This window comes from Armigeres subalbatus, unplaced genomic scaffold, assembly GCF_024139115.2.
Source record: "Armigeres subalbatus isolate Guangzhou_Male unplaced genomic scaffold, GZ_Asu_2 Contig515, whole genome shotgun sequence".
NCBI lineage: Eukaryota > Metazoa > Arthropoda > Insecta > Diptera > Culicidae > Armigeres > Armigeres subalbatus.
In genome coordinates, this window is record NW_026943277.1 from 1,129,882 (window position 1) to 1,146,209 (window position 16,328).

A 16,328-nucleotide genomic window follows, 5' to 3' on the forward strand; every position below is an offset into this window, starting at 1 on the left:
TAAAAGATATCCATTTCTGGCGACTGCTCGGTTTAGTCTTGATCAGGGCCCGGATTAGATTCCTGTCGACTTCTTTTATTTCTTCGTTGAGGCTTCGTCGCCCCTGGGTCTGCTTCTGCTGCGATATCCTGCCGGATGCCAGTCCAGCGCTTGCTTGCTGATTTCGTCTCTGCTCTTTCGTAATGTTTTACCTCCATTTATGCTCTCGAATTTCTGCTGTTATCGATTTTTGATGATATCGTTGATGAAGCTGAGCATTCGAGATCCAGTTGTGAGGCCACCAGGCCCGAGTAATAAAATGTAGACATCGGTTGATGAATACTTGCAGTTTCTGCGTGATCCCTGCTAATACACACCAGCTTTCACTGACGTATAACAACACAGATTTCACGTTAGAGTTGAATATTCGGAATTTGGTGCGTTGACTATTCTAAACTCGCAAAAGCAGCCTCAGTCTTTTTGGTCCGTGCTCTTATGTTGATCTTGGTTCCAGCATCCGATACTAACTAGTTGGCCCTTATTTATACCGTGTTAGTGATGGCCGTGACAAACCTTCTTGATACTTGATGGGCTAAAGCTCTTCGATGAACCTACGCGAAGTGGAGTATCTTTCTCCACTGGACTATCCTGGGCCAATCGCTTCAAGTCGTGTTATATAAGCTTAATAATATCTAGCCCTTTATACACCTGGTACAACTCGTGATTCATGCGACGCCGCCAGATACCGTTTCCTGTTTACCGTCGAGTATTGTCCGCAGCACCTTATGTTCAAACACTTTGAAAGCTTTCCATGTTTCATGGCCGTATGAAGCCACCGGAAGAATCAGAGTAGTATGCAGCGCGAATTTTGTCTTCGTTTGCAGGCCACGGGACTTAAGCTGGTTATAAGCTTAAGCCTTATAATAATAAGCTTATTTGCAGCTGTAATACGCCTTTTCATCTCGCGGGTAACATCATTATCGCACGTCACTAATGTTCAAAGATACACAAATTCTTCTACCACTTCCATCCAGCACCATTTCACTACCACCACCACTAATGAACCCACGTTGATTGCTAGCGACTTGGTTTTGCTGGTATTGATTCTGGCTGTCTCCCTCTTAAAAGGTACAAAAGCCTCTTCCACGGCACGGCGATCAATCCCGATAATATCGATATCGTCCGCAAATCCCAGGAGCATATGCGATCTTGTCATAATGGTATCGCTTCTTTGCACACCAGTTCTCCTAATCGCTCCCTCGAGCACTATATTTAACAGTAGATTCGAGAGTGCATCACCCTGCTTCAATCTATTTAAGGCAACAAATGATGATGATATTTCATCCGCAACCCTTACACTTGATTCCGATACGTCCAACGTTATACGAATCAGCCGTATCAGTTTCGCCGAAAAAACATTTTCTAGCTTAATTTGCCATAATTCATTCCATTTCACTGAATCGTACGCCGCCTTGGAATCAATAAACAGATGATGTGTCTGCAAGTTGTACTCCCGAAATGTATCAAGGATTTGTCTCAGGGTAAACATTTGATCCGTCTTTGTTCGGCCCTCACGAAAACCTGCTTGGTTTTCGCCTCGCCGACGAAGGACTCATCAAGCGGTCTCAATCTGTTGAACAGAATACGAGACATATTTGTTTTGTACGCCGAATTAAGGAGGGTTATTCCTCGGTAATTGACGCACTCCAGTATGTGCCCTTTCTTAAAGAGAGGGCAAATGAGGCCGCTATTGAGTAAGCCATAACTTACAAATCAAGGATGGCGCGGATGGCAACATTACCGGCGGATGATCAAATGTCAACAGTTCGAGACCCGATTTAGGAAAATTTTAAAATGATTATATGAAAATAGCAATTGCAATACGTGTTCAATGGAGATCTTGATGATGTTACTCTCCATGCGTTATTATTTTCGAAAAATTTACATGTAGTTGAATAAAATGCTTATTAAAGGTTTAACGAATCAGGTAATAAAGTTGTTTTTCAAAATGAGATGTTATAGCTGTATAACTTCTCCAAAATTGTGTGAACAAAGCCTGAACATAAGTTGCGATAAGAAATAGTACATAATTCAACACAGTGCTGAACTGAATCATCACACTGATGTTAGTTAAACTAGTGAATGTTTGTTGGGGATGCCGATTTTCAACAAAACTTCTTTAATTTTTGGCGTAAATCATATTTAGAGGTTCATAGTTTCAGTCTTTTCGATTGATTGAATATATTCCATATCTAACAAATCAAGGATGGCGCGGATGACATCGTTACCGGTGGATGATCAAATGTCAGCAATTCGAGACCCGATTTGGAAATTTTTTAAAATGGTTATATGAAAATTACAATTTCTTCACCATAGTTCATTAGAAATCTTGATGATGTTCTTTTCAATGCGTTATTATTTTCGAAGAATTTACATGAAGCTGAATTAGGGTTTAGTAAAATCCTTATTAAAGGTTTAACGAATCAGTTAATAAAGTTGTTTTTCAAATGAGATGCTTTAGCTGTATAACTTCGTCAAAATTGTGTGAACAAAGCTTGAACAGAAGTTGTGACATAATTCAACACAACGCAGTAAATGTTTGTTGGGTAGCCATTATTTTGGTTGAATAAAAAGCAAATTCTTAAAAAAAAACCCAAATATATCCCCAAGTGGTGATTATGCCTTTCTCGATTCGATATGTTGGATTCGAATTAATGTTGTAAATGCTGTGCTAATTGCCTACATCTTGGCGGTTAAAATATTTGATGCAACTCTATCACGCTGCTTATAAATTACTCAATAATTGAGTAATTTTTAAGCAATTATTATGAGAGTAATGGATTGCGTCATGGCTAAATTGATTAATGACTTAAAGTGTGCATGTAAACAGCGTATTTGTTAAAAGAAAATAGAAATATTATTCAAATCGAATGAGTTATTAGCAAACAAAAACAATAGTGTCCAACTAGGAAAGTTTCTCCGTCGAATGAAACTAGTTGCACTCGAATCAGTCAAGTCCTTCTATATGAAACGTGTTTAACAATAAAAAATTCCCGGGGCTACACACACACACACACACACAGTCAGACATGTGCTCAGTTTTTCGAGCTGAGTCGATTGGTATATAACACTATGGGTCTCCGAGCCTTCTATCAAAATTTGGCTTTTGGAGTGAAATTATAGCCTTCTGGTACAACTTTGTTGTACGAGAAAGGCAAAAAATGATGGGATGCCAGATGATATTTTCCAATGTCTTCACAGTCGTTCAAAAATGTCTTCAATATTAAGATTATATGATTATCAGCGAAAAATTACAAAATCCAATAGGTCTTCTTCTTCTTCAATGGCTCTATATTCCAATTGGAACTTGGCCTGCTTTTCAATTTAGTATTAAATTAGCATTTCCTCAGTTATTAATTGAAAGCTTTTCTATATGCTCGCCATTGCATGAGTATGTATCTTGTGTGGCAAGTACAATGGATACACTATGCCCAGGCCGAGAATGTTTCCAACCCGAAAACATCCTAGACTGGACCGAGAATCGAACTCACCATCTCCGGATTGGCAATCCTACGCCTTTGCTCGCAAGGCTACTGGAGACCTCAATAGGTGTGTAAATTCAATAATCACCTTGTATTACTGAGTCGGATTTTTAAACTGAATTTTCACGTGGAACTCTTCCAAATTTCTTTTTAAAGAATACCCTGTTGGGATTCAAAATTTACTGTGAAATACTTGAAAAACATCCAGAGAACTTTCTAAAGGAACGTCCGGATAAATATCTAGATCAACTTCCGGATAAATTTCCGATGGAGCTTCTTATAACTTTCTTCTGGATGGAGCTTCTTATTATTTCTGAAACTCTCCTGAAAAAAATTCCTGAGGAATTCCTGTTGGAACATCCAAAGGATTTACTAAAGGAGCTTCTGGAGAAAGTTCTGAAGGAAGAACTTGGAAGAACTTAAGAAGGAATTCCTGTAGAATTTTCAAGATGAATTCCGGAGGGATTTTCTGGAGGAATACCTGAAGGATTTTCCTGATGAATTTCTGAAGGATATTCCTGAGGAATTATTGAAGCAATTTCTGGTGGAATTCCAAAAGAAACTTCTGGAGAAATTCTTGGAGGTAGTTGGAGAAGCTTCTTGAGGTATTGCTGCAAAAAATTCCGAAAGACATCCTGGAGAAAATAGAAGTATACTTTTGGAGGCATTCTTGGAGAGTAATTCGTCAACCTTGAAGGATCTTCCAGAGGAGGAACGTCCGGAAGGATCCCTGGAATAGCTTCCGCAGAAATCCCGGGGAAAACTTTTAGAGGAATTCCTAGAAGAACTATTGGAGGAATTCATAAAGGAACTACCGAAGGAGTTCTGGAGGAACTTTTGGAGGATCTTCCAAATTCCTGAAGGATTTTTCAAAAAAATCCCTGAAACTTCCGGACAATTTCCTGGATGAATTTCGGAAAGAATGCCAGAACGTATGTTTCAAGAAATTCTTAGAGGAATTCTCAGAGAAAATACTAGATATTTCTAGAAGAATTACCAAAGGAATTCAAGGAAGAATTTAACGAAAGTGTGTAACAAGTTTCCTCTGATTTTGCTACTTAGTATTTAATTGAAAATCCCTTATTTTTTTATGGAATTTCTCTGAAATTTTTTATGAATATTTTCACGTAGAAATTTACCATTGAACTTGTGGAAATAGGGGAGGAGAAGACCACCAGCTGTCATCGAGAGAAAAAGTAGAATCATTGGAATTTCACACGATGTGGTATAGGAAATGAAGTATATTTTTGTTATAAAACAAAAATTAAGGACATTTCTCAGAAAAATCTTGGTTTACGGGGTAGAACAAAATAGACATGATATCTCGATTTTATATTTTTTTTGAATAAGCAGTTAATGCTTAAGATTGTTGAATTTCTAACCCCACAAACTAAAAACTGTTCGGCAAAAAACATTCTATAACTTTCTAGAGACATTTTAATTCTCATTTTCTATATCATGCCATGTCAAATTTCCATGGTTCTACTTTTTCTCTAAACTTTTCCAGGTGGCAGCACTGATGAGGGAACCTCCCCCATTAAGGAGAATTTTCAATTTAAATTTTGGAGGATTTCCTTTATATCTTTTTAAGGAAATAATTAGATATAAATTTTGAACTGAATTCCCAATTTCAATTCTCTTGAGTTTAGACAAGAAATTCCTTATTCCTTACACGAAAAATTCTTTGAAATTTTCACAGAAAATTCTTTTAAAAATTCACGGAAAATTAAAAGAGTTCCCTGACGGATATTTAGAGGGAAGTCACATGGAAATGCCGAAAAGATCAAATGAATTCAAATTGAATTAAGATATAATTCAGGTTCTAGCTCAACGGTTGAATAGATTAAATCAAGTCATAGAAGAATTCAATCAACTTTTGCGTTCCGATGTAATAATCGAAATACCTTTTTACATACACGTCAAAAACGCCGCCGCCGCCAAGGAAAATTCAAACAAATTCTGCCATCGCAAAACTCAAAGTTAATTGCGTATGAAGTCTGAAATGCGTTGCAGTTATCAGCCCGCTAGTGTGAAGGTATTTTTATGTTTGGGATTCAAGGCCCGAGACAAAGACTTTTATAACTTTTGTAATTGTTTTTGTATAATTTACATATAGAAGTCGCAGAATTTATAAGTAAAAATAAAATTGTATTTTCCACTCGCTGGCTTATTGATTGTCTTCAGGTATCTTCAAATAAGTAGATAAGTCTTCAAATATTTTGAAAAGTCTTCAAAATGTCTTCACGAAATAAATGTCTTCACAGAGATTCAAATGTCTTCAAATTGAAGACATGTCTTCTGCAAAACATAAATAATCGTATAGCTGAATATGAATCATAATTGGACTCTTAATCAACAAGTCAATCTGTCAAACTACAGTTTGTTAATAACTGTACAGCCATTGTTCAGCCAGTCATAACCATTGAACACTGGGAAAAAAATTTAAGAAAATAATGTCAAAACGATAAAATAAAATTCGTCTCCAATGATGGGGTTTATGAAAATTTAATGAATTCATGTTCGACCTTGCTCGGAATCTCTGAATAACTGGTTGCGATATGATTGTGCCATCAATACCATAAATGCAGCGAGTCAATAATTACACATATCGACATTTATTTACAAATAGAAAAACATTTAGTACATAGGAAATCTATAACAGACATGCAAAATGACCGATTTTTTATGAATTTGTTTGTGTTCGTTTCCGCACAACTTTACAACAACTGCATGAATTTTCTTCATTGCTCCAGCAATTTTGTTCGTTATACATAATCTCCAACAGCTTTATAGATCACGAATTAATTATGTATCACGAAAAAAATATGTATTGCCCCACGAATATAAAAAAGCCTGAATGTTCTTGACAATGAATCCAACAATGTCTTGAAAATAAATTATTATTTTCCTATCTAAATATCAGCCATCGCGATTTTCTTTCAAACGGAAAAAGCATAAACTACTATTTGTTATTATGATGTTTTTTTCCACAGTGCGATAGATCCGGTAAAAGTTAAATCCAATGGTATAGAAGGACAAATGTTAAGAAGGATGCCTCATGCTTGCTTATTTATCTACTATTCAAACACAATTCGACCACCCTTTTAGAGCATCACATCATAGTCGAACAGAGAATTTTGAGAATCATTAGTTCAGCACATTGATAAACTTCCCCAATGTGCTGAAATGTGATAAAACTAAAACGTTAGTTCGACCTCAAATAAAGGTGGTAAACAAATAAGTAGGCCAAGCCGAATATTAGTTGGATCAAATGCTGAGATAAAATCTGTCTAGCGAATTATTCAGCATCTATTTTATTCAGCTAGGGTAACTGTACCAGTTTTGGCCATGTTCCTAATTTGGCCAATTTTTCGCATTTATCCAAATATTAAGCAATTTCTGAGGGTTTTATTAGCTGTAACAGGAGATACATCCCTTACGCTTCTTCGCTGTGGAAAATGATCGACAGTTTTTTGAAAATGTGCATTTTTCAGGGTTGGCCAAATTAGGCACTAAGGTGGCCAAAACCGGTACACTTCCCCTATGAAGATTACAAATAAGCAATAATTCAACTTAGATGCTTATTTGTAGCTTGTCGCTGTTTGTTGGGTCGTGCGTGCCAGCTCTTTTTTGGGTGTGTGTTGATTGAAAAACTAAAAGTTCAATTCAACTCGAAATTTTTTATTTTATCATCAGACTAAGGCCGGAGTGGCCTGTGCTGCACATAAAAGACTTCTCCATTCAGCTCGGTTCATGGCTGCACTTCGCCAACCACGCAGTCTGCGGAGGGTCCGCAAGTCGTCCTCCACCTGATCGATCCACCTTGCCCGCTGTGCATCTCGCCTTCTTGTTCCCGTCGGATCGTTGTCGAGAACCATTTTCACCGGATTACTGTCCGACATTCTGGCTACGTGCCCGGCCCACCGCAGTCTTCCGATTTTCGCGATGTGAACGATGGATGGTTCTCCCAACAGCTGATGCAACTCGTGGTTCATTCGCCTCCTCCACGTACCGTCCGCCATCTGCAACCCACCATAGATGGTACGCAACACTTTCCTTTCGAAAACTCCCAGTGCGCGTTGGTCCTCCACGAGCATCGTCCAGGTCTCGTGTCCGTAGAGAACTACCGGTCTTATAAGCGTTTTGTAGATAGTCAGTTTGGTACGGCGGCGAACTCTATTCGATCGGAGCGTCTTGCGAAGTCCAAAGTACGTACGATTTCCAGCCACTATGCGTCTCCGAATTTCTCTGCTGGTATCGTTATCGGCGGTCACCAGTGAGCCCAAGTACACGAATTCTTCAACCACCTCGATTTCGTCACCACCGATATAAACTCGTGGTGGGTGGCTCACATTGACCTCTCTTGAGCCTCTTCCTATCATGTACTTCGTCTTCGACGTGTTGATGACTAGTCCAATCCGTTTAGCTTCGCTTTTCAGTCTGATGTAGGCTTCCTCCATCCTCTCAAAGTTACGTGCCATGATATCAATGTCGTCGGCGAAACCAAATAACTGGACGGACTTCGTGAAAATCGTACCACTCGTGTCTATCCCTGCCCTTCGTATTACTCCCTCCAAAGCGATGTTGAATAGCAGACACGAAAGACCATCACCTTGCCGTAACCCTCTACGGGTTTCGAAGGGACTCGAGAATGCCCCTGAAACTCGAACTACGCACATCACCCGATCCATCGTCGCCTTGATCAACCGTATCAGTTTATCCGGAAATCCGTTTTCGTGCATTAGCTGCCATAGCTGTTCCCGATCGATTGTATCATATGCGGCTTTGAAGTCGATAAATAGATGATGTGTGGGCACGTTGTATTCGCGGCATTTCTGCAATACCTGACGTATGGCGAACACCTGGTCTTTGGTAGAGCGTTCACCCATAAATCCCGCCTGGTACTGCCCCACGAACTCTCTTGCAATTGGTGTTAGTCGACGGCATAAAATTTGGGAGAGTACCTTGTAGGCGGCGTTCAGCAATGTGATTGCGCGGTAGTTGCTACAATCCAGCTTATCGCCACGCCACGACGCCATCGCCACACGACACCTTCCATCCACTCCTGCGGCAGAACCTCATCCTCCCAAACCTTGGTAATTACCCAATGCAGCGCTCTAGCCAGTGCTTCACCACCGTGTTTAAACAGCTCTCCTGGTAGTTGGTCAACTCCAGGGGCTTTGTTGTTTTTCAGCCGGCCGATCTCCTCCTGGATTTCCTGGAGATCCGGAGCCGGAAGTCGCATGTCCTGCGCGCGTGCTCCTAGGTTCATTACCATACCGCCACCGTTGTCTGCCATATCGCCATTCAGGTGCTCTTCGTAGTGCTGCCGCCACCTTTGGATCACCTCACGCTCGTTCGTAAGAAGGTTCCCGTTTATGTCCTTACACATATCGGGCTGTGGCACGTGGCCCTTACGTGAACGGTTCAACTTCTCATAGAACTTTCGTGCGTTATTAGCGCGGTACAGTTCCTCCGTCTCTTCACGGTCTCGATCTTCCTGCTGGCGCTTTTTCCTCCGGAAAATCGAGTTTTGTCTGTTCCGCGCCCGTTTGTATCGTGCCTCGTTCGCCCTCGTGCGGTGTTGCAGCAATCTCGCCCATGCTGCATTCTTCTCCTCAACTAACTGCTCACATTCGCCGTCATACCAGTCGTTTCTCTGATCCGGAGCCACCGTGCCTAGTGCAGCGGTTGTGGTGCTTCAATGGCGGATCGAATATCTCTCCAGCCATCTTCAAGAGATGCTGCGCCTAGCTGCTCTTCCGTTGGGAGTGCCACTTCCAGCTGCTGCGCGTAGTCTTGGGCTAGTCTACCGTCTTGTAGCCGCCCAATGTTAAGCCGCGGCGGACGACTTCGACGCGTGTTGATCACCGTCGAGAGTTTTGAGCGCAGACATACTGCGACGAGGTAGTGGTCGGATTCAATATTCGCACTGCGGTAAGTGCGGACGTTCGTGATGTCGGAGAAGAATTTACCGTCGATTAGAACGTGGTCGATTTGGTTTTCCGTTACTTGATTAGGTGATTTCCATGTGGCCTTGTGGATATTCTTACGGGGGAAGAAAGTGCTTCGGACTACCATTCCGCGGGAGACTGCAAAGTTTATGCATCGTTGGCCGTTGTCGTTCGATACGGTATGCAAACTACCCAAGCAACACCACTTGTTTCTCAGTGAGTAACAACAACTGTGATGTAACTTACTGAAGGTCTGAGTTATGCAAAACGCCTCGTATCTGGAACTCCTTTGTGACACAAAAAGCGCAAGAGGTGGAGCCTATTTGCAACATCTTGCGGCTACAATGAAAATAAAAACACAAAAACCAACCGGGAATCGAAACATGGACCTTTGTAACCTTTCGCTATAACCATCACACCATCAATTCAATTTGGAGGTTCTACTAAAAGTGCACTACATAAACAACAAAGTCATTTGTAACTTCATTGTACCTTATACGGAACATGCAGGGGACTGTCAAAAATAAAATACTGCTCTGCTGAGCTCAAAGTGTTTTGCAACATATCAAAAACATTGTCGTAACAGCAATGAACCGAAGAGTTATTAATACTGCAACTTATCTGTTTTGTTTCTGATATGGAACACATTGAATTCCAAATCACCCAAGAAGTCAGATGCGTGGCATATTGAAACGCCATTTAAACGGAAATAAAACATTGTGTGTTTCTGAAACTGGAAAGTGGCTTTAATGGGACTCGATGTATTGCCAGTGTCTTCAATGCAATTTTTTAGGAACAAACAGCTATTTGAAAGATGTTGCGCGTGCTGCTTGGGTATCCGGTCCGATGACCGGTCTATACATTTCCTCCCTTCCTACCTGAGCGTTCATGTCACCGATGACGATTTTGACGTCCCGCAGTGGGCATCCATCGTATGTCTGCTCCAGCTGCGCATAGAACGCTTCTTTCTCGTCGTCGGATCTCCCTTCGTGTGAGCAGTGCACGTTGATGATGCTATAGTTGAAGAAACGGCCTTTTATCCTCAGCTTGCACATCCTTGCGTTGATTGGCTGCCACCCAATCACGCGTTGGCGCATCTTTCCCAGCACTATGAAGCCGGTTCCCAGCTCGTTGGTGGTGCCACAGCTTTGGTAGAAGGTAGCCGCTCGATGCCCGCTTTTCCACACTTTCTGTCCTGTCCAGCAGATTTCCTGCAGCGCTACGACATCGAAGTTGCGGGGATGTAATTCATCGTAGATTATCCTATCGCAACCTGCGAAGCCTAGCGACTTGCAGTTCCATGTTCCAAGCTTCCAATCGTGATCCTTTATTCGTCGCCTAGGCCGTTGCCGATTGTATCGAGTCGTATTATCTTCTATGTCGTTCGTAATAGTTGTTTTTAAAGGCGGCTTATTGGGCCTGCGCAAACCTCCTGTCTCGTCGGAGGGCCGTCGTGTCAGGGCTGTTTAGCGTCCCACCTAACACCAGGACTCGAAATTTACAAATTGTTATGATAATCTTTGATTAAAATCGAAGTTTGATCATTTTTAGGTTGCACTTTATAAAATAATTGGTCTCAGGGCCACTTATAAAAATATTGTTTTTGGAACATCTTTCGTCCAATTGCACAATGTGGTGATATTTGCAAACCAATGGAAGCCAATAGGCAAAAGCTAATAACTGGTGGGGAGATTTGTTTTATTTCATTTATTGGAAAATTTTTATTAACAATTTTGTTAAGCGTTGATTTTATGCCATTTCGAAGCATGTGGTCGGTTGTCGGCCCCCCTAGCCTTTTCGTATACTTAGTATACCACTTAGTGTTTTACCACTTAAAATGAAAAACTATTAAGTGGGAGCGTAGTGGCTGGAAAGATCAATATTTATTGTGTTAATAGCAATGAAATTTATTACATTTAAATAGATTACATACATTTTATCAAGATTTTAAAAAATGTTAGTTTTGCTAACAACTTGGCTTATAGCTTGAAATTAGGCAATAAACTGATGATTTCCCTTCATAATCCCCGGGGTGCCGACAACCGAAATAAGTAACCCTATTGAAAAGTGAAAATAATAGTTAAATTGCAACCGATACGGTGGCATTCAATTATGAATCACAAAATAGAGTTAATTTGCTTTGTAAATACGTAATGCGCTCACTGTTTCGATCGTTTTACTTCGGTTCATAACACTAAGCAAATGACCAAAAATCTTTGGAGTGGGGTTTCACTTGACAAAACAGTTTTTTTCTGTAAAACAAAACAAAGACTTCTATATGTTTCGGAAATGGACACAGCAAGATCGTGCTTACATAGAACACGTATGGCAAATGTCAGAATGACCACATATGTTTTCTGTCAAAAGTTACGACAGGGTGACGACAACCAACCAGAGCCGGCAACCGACTACCTTCCCCTATACAAATGGCAAAACAAATGTATCGTGAAAATTTCCGTAAAATTTCAAGTGTATTTCCGGGCAGTAATGGAATTTCTCAATTTCAATGAAAGATGTCGAACGATGTTTACATAGAGGAACTGTTCCGTTCTCCATCTTACTGAACATATATCCATCTTATGGCAAAACAAATATAGTGCCAATCTTGTCGCTTCTTTTTGCAAACACGCGTGCTCACTGGTGAAAAAAAAATCACAAAAAAATAAGAATGCTCACTGGTGAAAAAATCCCAAAAATAAGAAACAAACCAAATTACTTTGTTTTTGATGGGATGGAAATAGTAGCTATGGGATGAAGTGCCGAACCGTTCCCCTATCTGCCCCTTTCAATTTCAATTCGCGAAGGATGAAAAGCATGCTACAAACATTTCAACCATTTTTATTCAGTGACAAGGCAAGAAAGTGTGCCATATCTGCTTAATTTTTTGTGTTGATTACCACTTTCAACTCAGTGAATTAAAGGAATATGAATAATTTGTTCTTTGCATATATCTAATAAAATAATTAAGAAATTTTAATTTTGAAACAAAGCACAACATCCATTTATGACGGCTTTTCATGCGAAATTGATCAATGTACCCACGCTACTTGCATTTGGTCGCCTGAGATAGAAAAAGGTGCTTATCTTTATATTTCTTTTGACGAAAAAACCCTTTTGTACTGTTTCGTTTCCCTGTTCCCGGAGTTTTCAAGATATTATGAAACTTTTCCCGTATTTCGTGAAACTTCGAAGTTATGCAATTATTTCCGGGATTGGCGTAGGAGTAATCCATAGTGTATGAGAAAGAAGAAAACTGCAGAGCACCACTTATAGTAACCAACTGCTAAACTTGCTAGAAAATGGTCGTGTTTAATCGTCGAATCGGCATTTCTTGAAAATTGGACGTCTGAATCCAGTTTCACTTACATCGCATATAGGTATTATGAATCATTTTTGATTATTCCGTCCGATAAATAAACGCAACACACTGAATGCTTCGTATTATAAATACTGTGAGCTGACGACATTCAATATAGACCCGCTGTTCGAATTTGATAACATTCTTCTTTATTAATTCGCGAACAGACGATATAGGTATCTATAGCATCATATTATTATGCTCTTTCCGTTATCGTGCTTGCTCATTGCTGACAAAATATTAGCTTTGGGCTTCTGGTCAATTGTAGTTCGCACACGAAACACATTCGATCCATCCGAAACGGTTAAAATTCTGTTGAAATCTCGCATCTCACATCTGTGTAAATCTTGCAGCGCATGGAATGTGAACAGAAGTCATGAAAACACAAGCATAATTTATGAGTCTAGTATCTGTCGTTTATGATTTCGATTATTATTAAATGTTAAATTGCTATGCCAAGCGTACCTACCACCCTCAGAATACCCCAAATGGTTTGAACCAGGCATTGCAATATCATCTGAGCACAGGATATCATCTTTGCTTGTACAAAGATGAAGAGAGAGATCCTTAATCAAAGAGCACTCTGGAAAGATATTATCTTTTGAGCATTTGATGATGATCCTGAGAGCCAGCGCGGTTCGGGGTTTGTTCACGTTGCGAGGGCGTTGCTACAACAAAAGCAGTGAAAAAAACTTTTTTCCATGGCGAACATTGCACTTTGTTTACTGAGCAGATAGATAACTAAGATCGATATCCCAGCATATTATCAGTATCTTTGCTCAGAAGATCAAATGATGGGATAAATTGCAATGCCTGGTTTGAACCCAACCGTAATCGTTGGTCTAACATAGATCATAGCGCTGAGTACAGATGCATCGGGCCGCATCATAATAAATAAATGAAAACGCCATTTATAATTCAAATCTGTTTGCTTAAAAATGTATGTTAAATGGATAAACATCCGCTGAAAAATAAGGGCGAACAAACAATTGGTGCTGGTTCCAGTTGCAATAATTCCTTATCTGCATGTTTAAATAAAAGGATAGTCCACCTATAACGGAGTCACCTATATGCACAACAACACATTCCACACACTAAAGCAGCGACCTTAACATAAGATGCATTTCCATCTATCCCTATATCCCTATAATCATTTATATTCCTAATCTTTTGGTTGGTCATTCTTGCACACTTCTCTCGGTGCTTTATCTTCAACGCAAAGACTGACCTTCAGGTATTCATTCCAAAACTACATCAACGCATACAACGATACACGAATGGCTAGGAGAAAATGTTACCAAACGCAACACAGTAATGTATTTCGTCATATATTATACAAAGCGCTACGAGAGGGAGGTTGGAGGTTCAAAATCATATCTAAATTATAGAATTTGTGAAAGAACCCTTGGCAGCCAGTTAGCGTCGAATGGCCGAACTAAGATTAAAAGAGGAGCACAGTTCAAGAAGACTAGAGTTTAATGAAACGCATGTTCAACTCTAATGTGGAATCTATGTTGTTTTATGCCAGTGAGACTTGGTGTGTACTAAGTATCAGCTGAGATCAGAGTATTAAATAATCTAATGTTTTTGAACAAGCCCGGGTTTTTTTTTGTCACCCAGCACCTATGGCTTTTGATTTTAATTTGGCCCATTTTCAAAAGGATATAAATGATTCTTCGTTAAAATGCTACTTATTGCAAGCAAATCGGTTCAAGATAAGTTCCTAACATGAGTGAGTTATTTTGCGCACATACATATACACACACGCACATACACGCACAGACAGACATCATCTCAATTCGAAGAGGTCGATTGGGACATCAAGACGTGTTCAGTAGAACAATATTGTCACAAAAAATAGACATTGCTCCAATTTCAACTACGTGAAAATATAGCTTCAAAACTTTCATTTCCTGGGTATTTGAATAAAGTCTGTCGAGGGGTCCCGAAAAACTTTTTTTTTTATCATTTCCGAATGAAACCTACATTCTAATCTAATATCAGTCACGAGAATAGAGGTAATAAACTATAGAGGGAGATTGTCGCTGTCGTCACTGGCGAAACATAGGGCACTGGCGAGGATAGGGCACTAAATGTCAACGAAGGAAAAATCAGAACGTTTTGACGGATAGGTACCCAACATGTTTGGGGACGATAACAAAGGGAACCGCAGCGACAATCGTCCTCTATAGTTTATTACCTCTATTGTCACGAGTCACTCGCGAGTTGAGTTGAGTCTTTCATTAATTTTTTTTAAACATTTTTCAAGAATCAAATGCAATAAATGAATATTCTTTTTATTCCTTTATTTTGAACCTAATTTGAACCAAAGGCTAAAATGCGGAGAAGAATCACGGAGCCGAAATTTTTAAATTCAACTTTTGTCTAGTAAACATTACCGCTTCGCAAAGGTTAAACCTACTAATATTTATTGACAGCAACTTCTTCCTGATTAATTTAGCTTCATTTTTTGTTACACTTTTTGGATTCAAATGAAAATTAGCAAAATTTGTAAAAATAATCCAGAAAAACGACGGGATTCCAACATTCGGAACATAACGATATCTGATAACCTAATTATAATTAATTACACTTGCAAAGATATTATTATCAAACCATTTTTACCTACCTGTGAGATAAGCATGCCGAGACCATGATGGAGGTGGCTGAGATGTGTTCCTGGTTCGTACTATAGCACATTTTTAGATTTATAAAGATATTTTTGTTTTGTAAGTAAGGAACACGTTTGTTCTATTGAGTTTTGACAAATATTAGCGGAGCTTAATCATTATTAGGGTTTTTTAAATTACGCTTCTGATCATTGTTCATCTAGATGTTTTCCCCCTAGGTATGTGAATGAAAGTCTGGTGGTTGTAAGAAGAATCATGAAAATGATTGTCTTTTAGAAAAAAATGTATTGAAATGCATAGGCCAGAAGTCGGAACTTTGTTGATTGGTTAACTATACTGAACTGTTGGACAATTTTGTTTTTATTATATTCATTCCCGTCAGCACCATTTTTTTTTTTTGACTGATCTCTATTACAAAAAAAACAGTTTTTTTATAGGCATGTCACTGTTGAAATCAGAAAAAGAGATTTTATACCATACTTTGTATTGTATACCAAAAGCTTAGTACGTCTAATTTTTACACTCATCAGTTCACCTTATATCAATTGCCATTTGCCATATTCATTTGAATGAGGTATTATTGGTTTTTGGGATCATGTTGCATAGTTTTCAGTCAAAATTGTAGTCACACAATCAGAAATACGACAAAAAAAATGTAAAACAGAATTCTATGAACCTCGATTACTTCTCCTTCTTATTCTTAGCATTACATTCGCCAAATGGACATTGTTTACCTCACAGTATAATGTTCAATCAGCACTCCCCAGTTATTAACTGCAAGTTTTCTAAGCCAAGTTATCATTTTTGCATTCTTATATCATGAAGCTAATATTTCAAACCCGGAAATTGTCTACACAAAACTGGG